The sequence below is a fragment of the Bos mutus genome, chromosome 6 (assembly GCF_027580195.1).
Source record: "Bos mutus isolate GX-2022 chromosome 6, NWIPB_WYAK_1.1, whole genome shotgun sequence".
NCBI lineage: Eukaryota > Metazoa > Chordata > Mammalia > Artiodactyla > Bovidae > Bos > Bos mutus.
Genome location: NC_091622.1, coordinates 114194898 through 114214784, shown reverse-complemented (window position 1 = coordinate 114214784; position 19887 = coordinate 114194898).

Below are 19887 nucleotides of genomic sequence, written 5' to 3'. Positions count from 1 at the left end.
TCTAGGCTCCTCTGTCTTGGAATTCTCCAGGCAAGAATACTGGAGTGGGTAGCCATTCCCTTCTGCAGAGGATCTTTGCCCAGAGGTCAAACTGATCTCCTGTGTTGCAGGCAGACTCTTACTGTCTGACCCACGAGGGAAACGCTGTGTCCAAAGAGGAGCAGAAAAGGGCAGCTACTGCCAGTGTAGGCGAACATCACCTTCACGGTCTGTAGAATCTGGTGACTGAAACTGTTTACCTCAGACTGGGACTTGAACCCACATGGCTGAGACTCAAACCCAGCCAAAACCCACAGTACATGGTTTCAGGACCTCATGAAGCTCAGGTTCTTGATGTCTCATCATGGGATGAATTCAATGAGAGACAAAGTGATAGGTAAGAAGTGGATTTATTCAGATACAGAGAGAAGCAGACTCCACAGAGTGTGGGCCATCACAGAAGGCAAAGGTGGCCATGAAATGTGGCATGGTTAGTTTTTATAGGCTGAGTAATTTCATATGCTAACGAGTTGGAGGACTATTCCAACTATTTTGGGGAAGGGCGGTGGAGATTTCCTGGATTTGGACCATCACCCACTCCTTGGTCTTTTAACAGTCATTTCACTTGCTGATTCAGGATCAAGGTCTAGTCCTGTTTGCCATCTTGGTCCCATTTGATTTTAATCAGTTTATGTTGTATCCTTGGGGTGTGTCATTCTTTCAGAAGTTGTGCCCTGCCCCTTTCCCTCCTGTTCAGATCAGATCAGATCAGTCACTCAGTCCTGTCCGACTCTTTGCGACCCCATGAATCACAGCACGCCAGGCCTCCCTGTCCATAGCCAACTCCCAGAGTTCACTCAGACTCACGTCCATCGAGTCAGTGATGCCATCCAGCCATCTCATCCTCTGTCGTCCCCTTCTCCTCCTGCCCCCAATCCCTCCCAGCATCAGAGTCTTTTCCAATGAGTCAACTCTTCACATGAGGTGGCTAAAGTACTGGAGTTTCAGCTTCAGCATCATTCCTTCCAAAGAAATCCCAGGGCTGATCTCCTTCAGAATGGACTGGTTGGATCTCCTTGCAGTCCAAGGGACTCTCAAGAGCCTTCTCCAACACCACAGTTCAAAAGCATCAATTCTTCGGTGCTCAGCCTTCTTCACAGTCCAACTCTCACATCCATACATGACCACAGGAAAAACCATAGCCTCCTTTGTTGGCAAAGTAATGTCTTTGCTTTTGAATATGCTATCTAGGTTGGTCATAACTTTCCTTCAAGGAGCAAGCGTCTTTTAATTTCATGGCTGCAGTCACCATCTGCAGTGATTTTGGAGCCCCCCAAAATAAAGTCTGCCACTGTTTCCACTGTTTCCCCATCTATTTCCCATGAAGTGATGGGACCAGATGCCATGATCTTCGTTTTCTGAATGTTGAGCTTTAAGCCAACTTTTTCACTCTCCACTTTCACTTTCATCAAGAGGCTTTTGAGTTCCTCTTCACTTTCTGCCATAAGGGTGGTGTCATCTGCGTATCTGAGGTTCTTGATATTTCCCCCGGCAGTCTTGACTCCAGCTTGTGTTTCTTCCAGCCCAGTGTTTCTCATGATGTACTCTGCATAGAAGTTAAATAAGCGGGGTGACAATATACAGCCTCGACGTACTCCTTTTCCTATTTGGAACCAGTCTGTTGTTCCATGTCCAGTTCTATCTGTTGCTTCCTGACCTGCATACAGATTTCTCAAGAGGCAAATCAGGTGGTCTGGTATTCCCATCTCATTCAGAACTTTCCACAGTTTATTGTGATCCACACAGTCAAAGGCATTGGCATAGTCAATAAAGCAGAAATAGATGCTTTTCTGGAACTCCCTTGCTTTTTCGATGATCCAGCGGATGTTGGCAATTTGATCTCTGGTTCCTCTGCCTTTTCTAAAACCAGCTTGAACATCAGGAAGTTCACGGTTCACATATTGCTGAAGCCTGGCTTGGAGAATTTTGAGCATTACTTTACTAGCGTGTGAGATGAGTGCAATTGTGCAGTAGTTTGAGCTTTCTTTGGCATTGCCTTTCTTTGGGATTAGAATGAAAACTGAACTTTTCCAGTCCTGTGGCCACTGCTGAGTTTTCCAAATTTGCTGACATATTGAGTGCAGCACTTTCACAGCATTATCTTTCAGGATTTGGAATAGCTCAACTGGAATTCTATCACCTCCACTAGCTTTGTTTGTAGTGATGCTTTCTAAGGCCCACTTGACTTCACATTCCAGGATGTCTGGCTCTAGGGCAGTGACCACACCAATGTGATTATCTGGGTTGTGAAGCTCTTTTTTGTCTGCAAAGATTCTTCAGTCTTTTTGAACATTAATCCCTCAGTTGGGATTTTTTTCTAAACGGTCTCTATCAGAATCAAAGATTGAAAACTAACTCAAGTCATATAGTTTATCAGAGAAAAGAGCAAAGACCAATGTCTATGGAATCAAGAGATAAATGACTGCTAAACCTCATAGTCTTTGACCATGTAATTGATTTTCATGCTGTTTTGGTTTCCTAGGGTTGTCATAAGAAGTTAGCACAAACTGGGTGGTTTAAAACTGTAGAGATTTGCTATCACAGGTCTGAAGGCTTGGTGGGAGGATCTATTTCTTGCCTCTCGGCTTCTGGTGATTGCCAGCAACTGTGAGTGTTCCTGGGCCTGTGGTCATATAACTCTAATCTTTTCCTCCATGGTCACTTGGCCTTCTTGTGTTTCTCTGTGTCTCTTCTCTGGCAAAGACCTGACTTCCAAGTAAGGTCACAGGTACAGTGGGTTAGGACTTTGGTATGTCTTTGGGGGGAGGCATAATTTGACCTCCAATGCTATCCAAAGATGTTTAGCCTGTGGGACAGCCAAAAGATCGATCATTACAAACCTTGCTAGTTTCTCACATGTGAATGGATCTTGGCTTAGCAGTGAGGATGCAGAGCTAAATAAGATCCCACCCTTGAGGAACCTTGATCGTGGGATATGAAACGTACAACAGTCAAGACATATGGGATGCAGAGGTCACAGAAGGAGGAGGTTTTTGTTTGTTTGTTTCTTTCTTTTTTTACACTATAAAACTCCTCCAATCTTGAAGGAAAGGCGTTGTGAAAGGAGGACTCAGTGACAACTGAGTTAAATAGAACCAATTGTGGTCGGGGAGAAAAAGTTCTTCAAGGGAGTCCTGACTTTGGAAGACCCGGCTCCAAATACAGAGCACAGAACAAAACAGAAAAGTTCACAGGGGCACAGTTTTGTTCGCCCTGGGGGGTTGGGGGGTGGAAGGCAGCCTTCTCCCATGTCTCTTAGTTCTGCAAAGACCATCGCCTATCTGCAATCATTGGTTTCACCAAAGCCAAGGGCAACGTTTTCATGAGGAACTTGGCCTGACTTTATTAGTGGAGCTCAGGATGCCAAGTGCCTTTGTTTTCTCATTCAACTTGTTATGTAATGTCCATAATCAAAACAGCATTGAAGCAAGGTGTCTACTTGGCTTCTTGTGTATAACAAGCATGCTGTTTGATTTAACTGTGGGCTCAGTTCTTCAGAAACAAAACATGCCTGTTTCTCAGCCTCTGTGCTGTTAAGCTTCTGGGCCCTGAGGCTGTCCCCTTGTGGTCCTGACTGATTTGGTCCCTGCAGCCCTGGTGCATGTCACATACACAGACGAGAGTGATCTCTGAGCAGAAACCTGGAGGCCAAGGCCTTCAGATAAGAGTGAAACAGAGCAGGACCCTTAAGTCTTTCTCCGCCATGTCCTCCACCTGCCTTTTGTCTGTAGAAAAACTTTAGCCAAAGAATAAATTAACCAGAGAAATAAGAAAATGCAGAAGCAAAGGAAAGCAGTCAAACAAGACCAAATAATAAGGGAGTTCCCTGGTGGCCCAGTGGACAGGACTCAGAGCTCTCACTGCCATGGACTGGGTTCAAACCCTGGTTGAGGAACTAAAATGGTACAAGATGGATGGCATGGCCAAAGACACATAGAGCAAAATAAAAACCTTTAAAAATACGAAATAATAATAGTTTAGTCATTAAACAAAGTCAACAATCTTTACGTCCTCCTCAAAAGCTATGGATAATACTCTGAGCTTTATCCTTTGAGCTGTTTTGCAAATAGTGAACTCCCCACCCCCATCAAGTGGAAGAAGTTAAACTACATGATGACCAGACTATAGCCATAGCATAAGCTGCCACAATTCTGAGAATTGGTCTCAAGGAAATGGGAAGAAGCCAACCTTGGAACTGGAGATGAACTGTACATAATCAAGATGACACTGAGTAAGCAACGTGAAGTGAAAGCCGCTCGGTCGTGTCCGGCTCTTGGCGACACCACGGCATATACGGTCCATGGAATTCTCCAGTGTCAGGACCAGCCCAACGATGAACCAACCTGAGGGAGCGGTCCTGCCGAAGAAAAAGGAAACATAAGTCTCAGAAATAAGATGGGGATAAGGGGGCTGATGCCATTCGAGGCAAAAGCCCAGGTCCTAATCCTTGCATGCCCTTTATTGCTAACATCTCCTTCCTTGTACGTGCTCTAGAGAGATCTGTTTTTTACAATCTCGGATCAGGGATAAAGATATACAACGCACAGTCCTCAATGTCAAACCTTCAGGCCGTCAGCTAGTGACGACCTTTCTCAGCAACTCCCCCAAGTCTTTGGTTATGACAACGGTCACTACTGGTTTTCCATCAGTCACATCAGTGCTTCAACATCTTGTTTGCAAGATGTTTTTCCACAATGTACTTTTTACTTGCTCCCAGCCTTTTGCCTGGGGGTGATGAGAAAGTCATTCTTATTTTTCAAAGAAGCCCTGTTGATTATAGTACAGGCCTGTGCATAGCATATTCCCTACATATCCCCCTTTTTTATTTTTTGAAGCTTATTTTTGGTGATTATTGTTCAGCATAGAAGCCCAAGCGAGAGTCGCTAATTGCTGTTGTTTTCCGTCGACTTTCTTGGTGATTCTCCGCCAGACGTGGTGGTTACCACAGATAACATAGCCGAGAACAAGGCAGCGAGGTCAAAGGCTGTCGCTGTTCTTTGGCCACTGTTCCCCCCTCAGCGGTCAGTTTCTTCAGTTGGCCTCAAGTGTGCGGTTGCTGATCGGCAGTCTTGTTGCCCCCGTCACTGGCGGCTCTCCGGGATGGTTGATGTCGGCCCGTGTCCTCTTCTTTCCTTTCTTTGACGGGCCTTCCCAGTACCCCGTGGTGTTGTCTGTCATCTGAAATGACAAGAGCACAACCTCGTCCTTTCTTAAGTCTAAGGCCCTTATGCCAATCGTTCATAGCATTTTCCCACCACGCTGGAGTATTATCCGCAATTATTTGACCAGGAGTGTAATTTTCACTAAGAAAGTTGTTCTGAAAATGCAGCGTTGCTGCTGGTGTTGTATGATCCAATCGTAAATCCAAAAAATTTAAATAAAGCTTGGGCTAATTTCTATTTTGGTATAATCAATATGCCATACTTTTCTTCCTCCTTCTGTTTAAATAACATATTTTTTAGAGAACAATGAGTGTGTTCCATAATAGCCTGGCCTTGAGAATTATATGAAATACGTAGAATGAGAAATATTCCAATCAGATAAGAATTTTGCAAAACCATGACTCACATATGTGGGGCCATTATCAGTTTTAACATGTTTTGGTAGGCCCTTGTAAGAAAAGGCTTGCAAAAAATGTGAGATAACATGAGCAGATGTTTCTCCAGAATGAGCAGAAGCATAAATCATGCCTGAATAAGTATCCACAGAAACATGAATAGCTCCCAAACATCCAAAAGAAGGGACATGAGTAACATCAGTCTGTCAAATACCGTTGGGATAAAGGCCTCTGGGATTAACCCCTGTAGTAGTAGGAATGTGGTGAGTAAGAGTACATGTGGGCAGGCAGAAACAATATCTCAGGCTTCTTGTCTGGATAATTGAAATTTATTCATCAAGCCACGTGCATTTATACGTGTGAGTTGATGAAATTCAAAAGGAGTAAGAAAAGCAATTAACAAAGAGTCGATGGAATCATTGCCCTTTGCCAATGGTCCAGGCAAATTAGAATGAGATCTGGTATGTGTAATGTAAAAAGGGTCAGAACGAAGTCTTACTATATTTTGTAATTGAGATAAATTGCAATAATAGATGATTTACTAGAAGCCTTTGGTAGAGACATGGTTTCAATACTTTGTGTTGTCTGTACAGCATATCAAGAATCTGATTTAATATTTAATGCTGTAGAAACATCCTATAATACGGTAGCAATAGCCTCTAATTCAGCTTGCTGAACAGAGGTTAGGGTAGATTGCCAAACCTTTGTTGTGGGTCCGATATAACCAGCTTTGAGAGTTTTATTTGCATCAGTAAAATACACGGGAGCATTAACAAGAGGAATTGTTTTCGTAAGAATAGGAATTATTCATTTGTGTTTAGCAACAATAGTAATCAAAGGTGACTCTGGAAAATGGTTATGAACCTCACCTGTGAAATCACCAATGGCAGTTTGCCAATCCACACTGGTAACTGGTAACAAACAATCTGTGGATTTGATCCTTAGTGAAAGGAAGAACAATTTCTTATGGATCATAACCAGAAAGTTGTACACATCTGGATCTCATTTTTGAAAGAAGAAAGGAAATAAGCATTATGTAAGTAGTCATTATTTTCTTAGGAGTGTGGGATAAAAATCCCCATTCAAGGATACCCTGTGGTTGCCAGAGTATTCCTGTAGGCGAATCTAAAGTTGGAAGAATAAGTAAAGAAGTTGCCACCGTCAGATCTGCTTGTTTAAGTTGTCTTTGCTCAATAGCTTGACTTACAAAATCCAACTCCTGTTTAGCCTGTTCTGTTAGTACCTGGGGGTTATTTAAATCAGTCTTCTTGTAGGATTTGAAATAGGTGTGTTAAGGAACGATTGGGAATTCCTAAAGATGGTTGTAACCAATTTATATCTCCTAATAATTTCTGAGAATCATTTAAAGTTTTCAAGGAATCAGTTCGAATTTATATTTTTTGTGGCTTAATAATATTTGTTTGTAATATATATCCTAAATAGGTATATAGTTCCTGCTCTTGTAGTTTATCAACAGCAATATATAACCCATATTCTTTTAATTTAATCTCTGTATTTAAGAAGATATGTTGAAGTTCCTTGGCAGAAGGAGACACTAAAAGAATATCATCCATATAGTGGATAATGTAAACATGAGGGAATTGTTTTCTAATAAATTCAAGTGATTTGGAGACGTATAATTGACATAATGTAGGACTATTAAGCATTCCTTGTGGCAATACCTTCCAGTAATATTGAGACACTGGTTTTTTATTATTAATTGACGATACAGTAAAGGCAAAACGGATAGCATCAGATTCTGGTAGAGGAATGGGATAGAAAGTCTTTAAGATCAATGATTTTTATTTTCCAGTTTTGTGGTATCATAGAGGGTGACCGAATGCCTGGTTGTAAAGCAGCCATAGGTTTGATTATAGCATTATTTTTTCTTAAATCAGTTAACATTCTCCATTTCCCAGATTTCTTCTTAATAACGAAGAAAGGAGAATTCCAAGGACTAGTAGTTGAGGCAATATGATTAAGAGATAACTGTTCCTCTGCTAACTGTTCAAGAGCCTGTAACTTTTCATGTGATAGGGGCCAGTGCTCTGTCCAAATAGGCTCATCAGATTTCCATGTCAACATAAGTGCTGTTTTTTGTTGTTCGGCAGTGGCCCCCACTAAAAAGCCTGTGTATTTTGAACAGGATTATATCCCATATTTGCCATACTTTGTTTAGCTTGAGGAGATACAGTAGGAACTGCTACATAAGCTCCCCATCGTGTCAGTACATCTTGTCCCCATAAATTAGTAGGGATAACTGCAACTAAAGTTTGTAAAACTGCAGGTTGTTGTTCGGGATGTGAACAGGTCAAAATATTAGTACCTTTTAGAATATTTTGCATAGTTCCAATTCCAGTTAACACAGTAGGAACATCTGTTAAAGGCCAAGAAATTGGCCAATGCTTTTCAGATATTATAGAAACATCAGCTCCAGTATCTACAAGTCCTGAAAAGTGCTTATTACTGGTATATACATATAATGTGGGTCTAGAATCAGATACAAAAGTTTGCCAATATACCCATTTTCCTGTACTTCCAAATCCTCCGGTTCTTTTAATATGAGATTTACTAGTAGTGACATAGGTAATAATAACAATTGAGCTATACAATCTCCTTTTATTATTTGATAAGGATACTCTGTTTTCATCATAACAGAAATCTCGCCCTCATAATCTTCATCTATAATCCCTACTAGGACTTGAACTCCTTTACTTGTTAAACTACTGTGTCCTAATAATAACCCCCCATTTTCTTTAGGTATTGGACCTTTAATTGCAGTAGGGATTTTAAAAATTCTCCAGTTGGCGTAAGAAGTAAATTATCAATGGCGAGGATATCTAGTGCTGTGCTCCCGGATGTTGCAGGATGGAGGTCGGTAAGCCGGGTGTATGGTTTGGAAGGGCTGGATGAGGTTGCTATTCGCTGGCTGGGTACACAAAAGGAGCAGCGTCCCAGGTTTGTTGAGAGCTCATATTGTTTGACAGGCCCTGAGCGGGGCCCTTCTTCCAGTTTCCCGACAAAGGGGATCCATTTTTATGAAATTTAGACCTACACTGGTTAGCCCAGTGATGGCCTTTACTACAGCGAGGGCATAATCCAGGTTTCTTTTCGTTTGTGGGAGTAGTCTTATTAGGTGTATTTTTACTAGTCTTGCAATTTTTCTGCGCATGTCCTCTCTTACCGCAACTAAAACGTTTAACCTGCTGACTCGCTTGCTGTTTCAAGCCCATAATGGCTTGAGTCAACAATTACATCTTATAGGGTTCTGATCCAATATCATGACAAGCCTTCATAAAATCCTCTAGAGGCTTTCCTTGTACTTTGCTGCTGCTGCTAAGTCGCTTCAGTCGTGTCCTACCCTGTGTGACCCCATAGACAGCAGCCCACCAGGCTCCCCCGTCCCTGGGATTCTCCAGGCAAGAACACTGGAGTGGGTTGCCATTTCCTTCTCCAATGCATGAAAGTGAAAAATGAAAGAGAAGTCTCTCAATCTTCTCCAACTCTTAGCGACCCCATGAACTGCAGCCTACCAGGCTCCTCCACCCATGGGATTTTCCAGGCAAGAGTATTCCTTGTGCTTTAAGAGGCTGTAAAACGTTTTAACATTCTGAATTTGCATTGTCATAGGCAAGTATCAGTAATAACATATCCCTTATTTCAATTTGAGCAATAGTTCTCACCAGATTTTGTTTTAATCAGGTGATAAAATCAGTATAAGTTTCTCCATTGGATTGTTTTACATTAACAAAAGAAGGATGAGACTGTCCTGGGGGGCTAACCTTTTCCCCTGCCCTAAGACAAATAAATCTAATTTGACTTATAAGTTGATCATCGAATTGTAGTTGTCTCTGAATCCCTTGATATGCCCGTGACCCCATTAATTGCTCCACAGTAATATTAAGAGGAGGATTAGCAGCAGCAGGTCTTTAAGCCTGTTGAGAGCCTTCATTTGCCACCATGTTTGGAATTGTGAAAATTCCAGAGTGGATAGGCAAGTTCTAGCAATCATTTCCAATCACATGGAATGAGTCGTTCAGACTGAGCCAGCCCCTGAATAAGACCTGTGGTGTAAGGAGATGTAGTTCTATATTGTGTGCATGCCTGTTTAATCTCCTTAACACTTTTAAAAGAAAGAGGAGTATGCTCAAATTGTACTCCGCCTTGTGGGAGTTGAGCATCAGGGGGCACCTCAGTCACGATAACAGGCAAAATCAAGGTCACCTTCTTGCTTAACTGCTCCTACAGCTTGCTGAAAAGATGAGACAGCAGGCGCAGACGTCTTTGGTATTGTGACCGCGGCTCTAAACACCCCATCATCCCATGGTGTGTCAGGATCCAGTGGAGGGCATTCCTGAACTATGGGGGCTCCAGCTAAGGAGCCAAAGGCTGTGAGACTGCTGATAAAGAGAAAGCTTCAGGATGTTGCTCAGTGCCAGAGTTAACACGGGATTTAGGACTCAAAAACTGAGCCTCTCTCTCCCCTTCCAAATGATTGTATTTCCCTTTATCCAGATTCTCATAAATATGAGGCGGCCGGACAGGCGACTCCTGAGGTGCAGGAGCAGGAGTGTCAGATTCTGAATCAGGAGTCAGACCGTTCAGACTGTAAAGGAGCCAAAGTGGCATAAATAAGGTTACGAAGAGACCACTCACTTACAGGAATGGGTTCCCCGGGAGAGGCTCCCTGCAAACTGCGCATCAGTTTTTTCCACTCACTAAGATGCAAAGTCCCTTTTTCTGGATCCAACCAGCGACAGTGCTTATGAATTGCCTGAAATAGTTCCCGAAAATTCTCTTCTTTCGCTTTCACTCCAGAGCTATGTAGTAAGGTTTTTAGAAGCACAATATAGTCAGCATGCTTAGAAGGAGCTTGCCCTGTGTGTCCCTGAGTGACAAACCCATGGGCGTGTGCTCACCAAGCACTTCCACTGTCCTCCCATCTCTCGGCTGGAATTCCCCGCATCTTCTGGTGCTGTCAAAAAAGCCTCGAAAGCTATTAACACCCTCAGGTCCCTGTTTGGGCACCAAACGTTGGGACCAGCCCAACAACGACCCGACCCGAGGGAGCAGTGCCACAGAAGAATTAACACAAATAAGACTCAGAAATAAAGTGGGGTTCAGGGAGCTGATGCCATTCGAGGCAAAAGCCCGGATCCTAAGGCAATGCCAAAGAATGCTCAAACTACCGCACAATTGCACTCATCTCACATGCTAGTAAACTAATGCTCAAAATTCTCCAAGCCAGGCTTCAGCAATATGTGAACCGTGAACTTCCTGACGTTCAAGCTGGTTTTAGAAAAGGCAGAGGAACCAGAGATCAAATTGCCAACATCCATTGGATCATGGAAAAAGCAAGAGAGTTCCAGAAAAGCATCTATTTCTGCTTTATTGACTGTGCCAATGCCTTTGACTGTGTGGATCACAATAAACTGTGGAAAATTCTGAGAGAGATGGGAATACCAGACCACCTGATCTGCCTCTTGAGAAATCTATATGCAGGTCAGGAAGCAACAGATAGAACTGGACATGGAACAACAGACTGGTTCCAAATAGGAAAAGGAGTACATCAAGGCCGTATATTGTCACCCTGCTTATTTAACTTATACACAGAGTACATCATGAGAAACGCTGGACTGCAAGAAACACAAGCTGGAATCAAGATTGCCGGGAGAAATATCAATAACCTCAGATATGCAGATGACACCACCCTTATGGCAGAAAGTGAAGAGGAACTCAAAAGCCTCTTGATGAAGGTGAAAGTGGAGAGTGAAAAAGTTGGCTTAAAGCTCAACATTCAGAAAACAAAGATCATGGCATCCGGTCCCATCACTTCATGGGAAATAGATGGGGAAACAGTGGAAACAGTGTCAGACTGTATTTTTCTGGGCTCTAAAATCACTGCAGATGGTGATTGCAGCCATGAAATTAAAAGACGGTTACTCCTTGGAAGGAAAGTTATGACCAACCTAGATAGCATATTCAAAAGCAGAGACATTACTTTGCCAACAAAGGTCCATATAGTCAAGGCTATGGTTTTCCCAGTGGTCATTATGGATGTGAGAGTTGGACTGTGAAGAAGGCTGAGCGCCGAAGAATTGATGCTTTTAAACTGTGGTGTTGGAGAAGACTCTTGAGAGTCCCTTGGACTGCAAGGAGATCCAACCAGTCCATTCTGAAGGAGATCAGCCCTGGGATTTCTTTGGAAGGAATGATGCTGAAGCTGAAACTCCAGTACTTTGGCCACCTCATGTGAAGAGTTGACTCATTGGAAAAGACTCTGATGCTGGGAGGGATTGGGGGCAAGAGGAGAAGGGGACGACAGATGATGTGATGGCTGGATGGCATCACTGACTCGATGGACGTGAGTCTGAGTGAGCTCCGGGAGTTGGTGATGGACAGGGAGGCCTGGCGTGCTGCGATTCATGGGGTCGCAAAGAGTCAGACACGACTGAGTGACTGATCTGATCTGATCTGATCTGAATCCTTGTGTGCATTTTATGGCTAACATCTACTTCCTCATACCTGCTCTAGAGATAACTGTTTTTTACAATCTCGGATCAGGGATAAAAGATATACAATGCACAGTCCTCAATGTCAAACCTTCAGGCCATTCATGAGTGTGTTTAGACTTCAGCTAGTGATGACCTTTCTCAGCAGCTCCCTTAAGGCTCTGGTTCCTGGTCTCCCATCAGTTAGATCAGTACTTCAACAGCTTGTTTTCAAGATGTTTTCCCACAATGTACTTTTTACTGCTCCCAGCCTTTTGCCTGGGGGTGATGAGAAAGTCATTCTTACTTTTCAAAGAAGCCCTGTTAATAGTACAGGCCTGTGCGTAACATATTCCCTACATTCAGGCCAGAATACTGGAGTGCCTTTCCCTTCTCCAGGGGATCTTCTCGACCCAGGGATCAAATCCAGGTCTCCCACATAGCAGGTGGATTCTTTACCAGCAGAGCCATGAGGGAAGCCAGATTAGACAATGACATGATTAATTTCAAGCAAGATGACTATCAGAGCTGATGATCCATGTTGATGTATGGCAGAAACCAACATAATATTGTAATTATCCTACAATTAAAAATAAAGAAAAAAAAGATGCCTGTCAGAGCTGACTGTGCTGTTTCTGCATGTAGCTCCTACCCATTGTGTACAGAGCCCTGAAACTCCCATTTAAAAGTTCTTATGCACTGATTGGCAGTGAGGAGTTGGCCTTAGAACAGGAGTCCACCTTCTTCCCTGGTTGCTGGACTCCTAAATAGAGCAATTTTTCCTTTATACAAACACTTGCCTCTCGAACGTTGGCCTTCAGGTGGCAAGCAGCTGGAGCTGAATTCAGTAACAAGAGGTCATAAATCAGAGGTCAATGTTCAGAGGTGGGAGGAGAAGGGGACGACAGACGATGAGATGGTTGGATGGCATCACCCACTCAATGGACATGAACTTGAGTAAACTCTGGGAGTTGGTGATGGACAGGGAGGCCTGGTGTGCTGCAGTCCATGGGGTCATAAAGACTCGGACACGACTGAGCGACTGAACTGAATGTTTAGAGGGGAGGTGGAAATTTTTCAGTTTTCTATGGGGTGTTATCCTTCCACAAGATCACACCAGTTCCTTGCCAGAAACCCACATGTTGAATTAGGCATACAGTTAACCTGCGTCTGGGCTCCTGCCCCCAGAGTCCCATCCAGCCTGGCTCCTGCCCCCTCTCCCAACCTCATCTCCCTTCCCTCATCCCTTAAGTCCCTGCACAGGGCGTTCCTCACTCTTAGAATTTGGAAGTCCATTCCCCTCACCCCCACCCTGTGCCCTCTGCCCAGGATGCTCACCCTCTATCTTTTCCCAGTTGAAAACTCAGATTAAATGTCCCCTCCCATCGTCCAACTGAACATGGGCTTCAGGCCTGTTCATCAGCCCGCCTCCCTGTTGCTTTCCAGATCCTCAGCCAGATACTCCCCTGATGCCAAGCTTCCTTCAGTATTTAAACATTTTGGACTGAACATCTTGGGATTAGAGTTTAAAAAAATTATTTTCTTGAGACTTCCCTAGTGGTCCAGTGATTAAGAATCCTCCTTGCAATGTGGGGTACGGGGCTTTGATCACTGGTTAAGGAACTAGGATCTCATGTGCCTCATAGCAGTTCAGTTCAGTTCAGTCGCTCAGTTGTGTCCAACTCTTTGCAGTCCCATGAATCGCAGCACGCCAGGCCTCCCTGTCCATCACCAACTCCCGGAGTTCACTCAGACTCACGCCCATCGAGTTGGTGATGCCATCCAGCCATCTCATCCTCTGTTGTCCCCTTCTCCTCTGCCCCCAATCCCTCCCAGCATCAGGGTCTTTTCAAATGAGTCAACTCTTCGCATGAGGTGGCCAAAGTATTGGAATTCAGCTTTAACATCAGTCCTTCCAATGAACACCCAGGACTGATCTCCTTTAGGATGGACTGGTTGGATCTCCTTGCAGTCCAAGGGACTCTCAAGAGTCTTCTCCAACACCACAGTTCAAAAGCGTCAATTCTTTGGCTCTCACCTTTCTTCACAGTCCAACTCTCACATCCATACATGACCACTGGGAAAACCATAGCCTTGACTATATGGACCTTTGTTGGCAAAGTAATGTCTCTGCTTTTGAATATGCTGTCTAGGTTGGTCATAACTTTCCTTCCAAGGAGTAAGTGTCTTAGAATTTCATGGCTGCAATCACCATCTGCAGTGATTTTGGAGTCCAGAAAAATACAGTCTGACACCGTTTCCACTGTTTCCCCATCTATTTCCCATGAAGTGATGGGACCAGATGCCATGATCTTCGTTTTCTGAATGTTGAGCTTTAAGCCAACTTTTTCACTCTCCTCTTTCACTTTCATCAAGAGGCTCTTTAAGTCTTCTTCACTTTCTGCCATAAGGGTGGTGTCATCTGCATATTTGAGGTTACTGATATTTCTCCTGGCAATCTTGATTCCAGCTTGTGCTTCCTCCAGCCCAGCGTTTCTCATGATGTACTCTGCATGTAAGTTAAATAAGCAGGGTGACAATATATAGCCTTGACATACTTCTTTCCCTATTTGGAACCAGTCTGTTGTTCCATGTCCAGTTCTAACTGTTGCTTCCTGACCTGCATACAGGTTTCTCAAGAGGCAGATCAGGTGGTCTGGTATTCCCATCTCTTTCAGAATTTTCCACGGTTAATTGTGATCCATACAGACAAAGGCTTTGGCATAGTCAATAAAACAGAAATAGATGCTTTTCTGGAACTCTCTTGCTTTTTCCATGATCCAATGGATGTTGGCAATTTGATCTCTGGTTCCTCTGGTTTTTCTAAATCCAGCTTGAACATCTGGAAGTTCACGGTTCACGTCCTGTTGAAGGCTGGCTTGGAGAATTTTGAGCATTACTTTACTAGCGTGTGAGATGAATGCAATTGTGTGGTGGTTTAAGCATTCTTTGGCATTGCCTTTCTTTGGGATTGGAATGCAAACTGACCTTTTCCAGTCCTGTGGCCACTGCCGAGTTTTCCTAATTTGGTGGCATATTGAGTGCAGCACTTTCACAGCATCATCTTTTAGGATTTGATATACCTCAACTGGAATTCTATCACCTCCACTAGCTTTGTTCGTAGTGATGCTTCCTAAGGCCCACTTGACTTCACATTCCTAGATGTCTGGCTCTAGGTGAATGATCACACCATTGAGATCATTTGGGTCATGAAGATCTTTTTTGTACAGTTCTTCTGTGTATTCTTGCCACCTCTTCTTAAAATCTTCTGCTCCTGTTAGGTCTGAGAGGGTAACAGGCAGGAAGGCCAGGGTCTCCAAACGGAGGAAATAGCCTGCAAGTGTCAGACATTTTTATCTCTCTTAAGCGGCAGGAGGAAACAAACTAGTGATATTTTTTCTTCTCTATACAAATTTAAAAGGTTTCTCTTAAAATACTGTGTTGCCATACTAACACCTGGTTTCACCTGAAGTTAACTATTCTCAAACATAGAGATGACCAATGCCTTTTCCTTATGGGAATGTCTGTCTTAAGCTATGCTAATGTGCTATGCATTTACCCCAGACTCTGTCTTCAAGTCGGTTCCGCCTCTTGGCTCAGAACCTACTTGACAAACCAGTATGTTATGCTCAGATATTGTTCCCCTAATCTCTGTAAATGAAACTATTTGTATGGTGGTCTGCCCTTCTTCAAGATTCAAGTTAATCATTTTATGGCCCAGGATAAACCATTTGGTGCCAAGATTATCCCAAAATGCATCTTATGGGTGAGGGGTCTGGTGCTATTCTGAGTTTTAAGACATTCCTTTCTTTCATTAACAGACTGCTAGTGACTGTATAACATCCAGCTGAAGACTAGCAGGGGGGTACTCTTTCTGCCCCCTTCTGATGCCTATGTCAGAAGCTTTCTCTATCTCCTTTATACTTTAATAAAACTTAATTACACAAAAGCTCTGAGCGATCAAGCCTCGTCTGTGGCCCCGAATTGAATTCTTCTCCTCCAGGGGCCAAGAATCCCGGCATCTTTGCGTGATTCAACAACAACCTTTCAGGTCCATACCACTTCTGTCCTTTATTGAGCCCACCTTTGCATGAAATGTTCCCTTGGTATCTCTAATTTTCTTGCATGTTTTGCTTTTTTTCCTTTGCATTGATCACTGAGGAAGGCTTTCTTATCCCTCCTTACTATTCTTTGGAACTCTGCATTCAAATAGGTATATCTTTCCTTTTCTCATTTGCTTTTCACTTCTCTTCTTTTCAGAGCTATTTGTAAGACCTCCTCAGACAGCCATTTTGCTTTTTGCATTTCTTTTTCTTGGGGATGGTTTTGATCCCTGTCTCCTGTACAATGTCACGAACCTCAGTCCATAGTTCATCAGGCACTCTGTCTATCAGATCTAGTCCCTTAAATCTATTTCTCACTTCCACTGTATAATCATAAGGGATTTGATTTAGGTCATACCTGAATGGTCTAGTGGTTTTCCCTACTTTCTTCAATTTCAGTCTGAATTTGGCGAAAAGGAGTTCATGATTAATACCCACTGGAGTGGATACCCTTTCCTTTCTCCAGGGGATATTCCCACCCAGGGATGCAACCCGTGTCTCCCGCGTTGCAGGCTTTACCAGCTGAGCCACCAGGGAAGCCCGCATGGCCGCCTTCCTGGGACCTCCCTGCGGCCCGTCCTGTCCAGAATCCCTGGGGTCCGGTCCCCTCCCTGGTTGGCGGCGCTGCTTGGCCTGCGTTTGGCAGTGAGTGTGCTTTGGATGTCTCTTGGTGGGACTCAGTGGACTTGGAGACTTTTTTGGGCGGTGGTGAGGTAGGGAGACAGGACGGACTCACACACTTCTTGGGGTTGTTTTGAAGGGACCTGGGGGGAGAGATGCAGTGGGGACCGACATGGAGGAGCTACTTGGGGGAAGAGAGAGGGGGTTCTGTTTTGTCCAGGTTTTGTTAGCTGCTTCCTGGTAGAGCTGCCAGGGGATTGTGTGATCAGTGGAACAGAGTGTGAACTCTTCCGGTAGCTCAGCTGACCGTCACCTGCCAGGCCTCTGTGAGGGCTCTGGTGTCAGTCCCCTACCCTGGTTCATTTTGACCTCTGTTCCCCTCCACCCCATTGAGCACACCCATTCCCAGCTCCTGTTGAGTCCTTTGCTTTGTTGGCTGTTGTTGGTTCCTGCCACTATTTGGACACGTTAACCCTAAAGTCTCCTCCCAAACTCTGGCCACTTGTCCCTCTGTATCCCCTTCCTGCTTTGCCTCCCATCCACTTCCCTCACTGGGTCAGGATCCACAAAAGGGTTGTAGGGAAGGAGTCACCAAGTCACTGGGTTGGGACGGACCATGATGACTTGGTACCAAGTATGGTCCTGTTACAGCTTCCCTGGTGGCTCAGACGGTGGAGAATCTGCCTGCAATGTGGGAGATCTGGGTTTATTCCCTGTGTCTGGACCGTCCCTGGAGGAGGGCATGGCAACCCATTCCAGTATTCTTGCTTGTAGAGTTCCATGGACAGAGGAGACTGGCAGATTATATAGTCTGTGGGGTTGCAGAGTGGGACCCAACTGAGCGACTTTCACTCCTACTCACCTGCATGACTTCCCTGGTGGCTCAGATGGTAAAGCGTCTGCCTAAAATGCGGGAGACCCGGGTTCAATCCCTGGGTTGCGAAGATCTCCTGGAGAAGGAAATGGCAACCCACTCCAATATTCTTGCCTGGAAAAATCCCATGGACGGAGGAGCCTGGTAGGCTCCTGGGGTCACACAGAGTTGGACACGACTGAGCGACTTCACTTTCCTTCTTCCACTTTCACCTACGTGGACCTGTCACGAGAGCCGGGACCACAAGCAGCAGCCTTCTTCCCCAGAGTAAAACTACATCAAGTAGTAGGTGGCTGAGAATGGCAATGGGAAGGAGTTAAGACTCCAGTAAGGCTTTGTATGTGATGCACATACAAAGGCCTGAAGCTTTGATCTTCTTGGCAAATGTTACAGGCATGAGTCAATGAAGAAAAAAATTTTTTAATTTTTTTTCTTTCTTGGGCTGCTCCAGGCCTTAGTTCTGTCATGTAGGATCTTTCACTGGGGCCCATGGGCTCCCTCGTGGTGGCACGAGGCCTCTGGAGCACTCAGACTCAGTATTTGTAGCACTAATGTGAAGTCAAGTGGGCCTTAGGAAGCATTACTATGAACAAAGCTAGTGGAGGTGATGGAATTCCAGTTGAGCTATTTCAAATTCTAAAAGATGATGTTGTGAAAGTGCTGCACTCAATATGCCACCAAATTAGGAAAACTCAGCAGTGGCCACAGGACTGGAAAAGGTCTGTTTTCATTCCAATCCCAAAGAAAGGCAATGCCAAAGAATGCTCAAACTACCGCACAATTGCACTCATCTCACATGCTAGTAAAGTAATGCTCAAAATTCTCCAAGCCAGGCTTCAGCAATATGTGAACCGTGAACTTCCTGACGTTCAAGCTGGTTTTAGAAAAGGCAGAGGAACCAGAGATCAAATTCCCAACATCCATTGGATCATGGAAAAAGCAAGAGAGTTCCAGAAAAGCATCTATTTCTGCTTTATTGACTATGCCAAAGCCTTTGACTGTGTGGATCACAATAAACTGTAGAAAATTCTGAGAGAGATGGGAATACCAGACCACCTGATCTGCCTCTTGAGAAACCTGTATGCAGGTCAGGAAGCAACAGATAGAACTGGACATGGAACAACAGACTGGTTCCAAATAGGAAAAGGAATACATCAAGGCTGTATATTGTCACCCTGCTTATTTAACTTATACACAGAGTACATCATGAGAAACGCTGGACTGCAAGAAACACAAGCTGGAATCAAGATTGCCGGGAGAAATATCAATAACCTCAGATATGCAGATGACACCACCCTTATGGCAGAAAGTGAAGAGGAACTCAAAAGCCTCTTGATGAAGGTGAAAGTGGAGAGTGAAAAAGTTGGCTTAAAGCTCAACATTCAGAAAACGAAGATCATGGCATCTGGTCCCATCACTTTATGGGAAATAGATGGGGAAACAGTGGAAACAGTGGCATACTGTATTTTTCTGGGCTCCAAAATCACTGCAGATGGTGATTGCAGCCATGAAATTAAAAGACGCTTACTCCTTGGAAGGAAAGTTATGACCAACCTAGACAGCATATTCAAAAGCAGAGACATTACTTTGCCAACAAAGGTCCATATAGTCAAGGCTATGGTTTTCCCAGTGGTCATGTATGGATGTGAGAGTTGGACTGTGAAGAAAGGTGAGAGCCAAAGAATTGATGCTTTTGAACTGTGGTGTTGGAGAAGACTCTTGAGAGTCCCTTGGACTGCAAGGAGATCCAACCAGTCCATCCTAAAGGAAATCAGTCCTGAATATTCATTGGAAGGACTGATATTGAAACTGAAACTCCAATACTTTGGCCACCTCATGCGAAGAGTTGACTCATTTGAAAAGACCCTGATTCTGGGAGGGATTGGGGTCAGAGGAGAAGGGGATGACAGAGGATGAGATGGCTGGATGGCATCACGGACTCAATGGACATGAGCTTGAGTAAACTCCAGGAGTTGGTGATGCACAAGGAGGCCTGGTGTGCTGCAGTCCATGGGGTCACAAAGAGTGGGACAGGACTGAGCGACTGAAATGACTGAGTGACTGACCCACTTCAGTATTCTGGCCTGGAGAATTCCAGAGAATTCCTGGAGAAGGGAAAGGCTACCAGCTCCTCCAGGCTTCTTGGGTTTCCCTGCTGGCTCAGCTGGTAAAGAATCCTCCTGCAAAGCGGGAGAGCTGGGT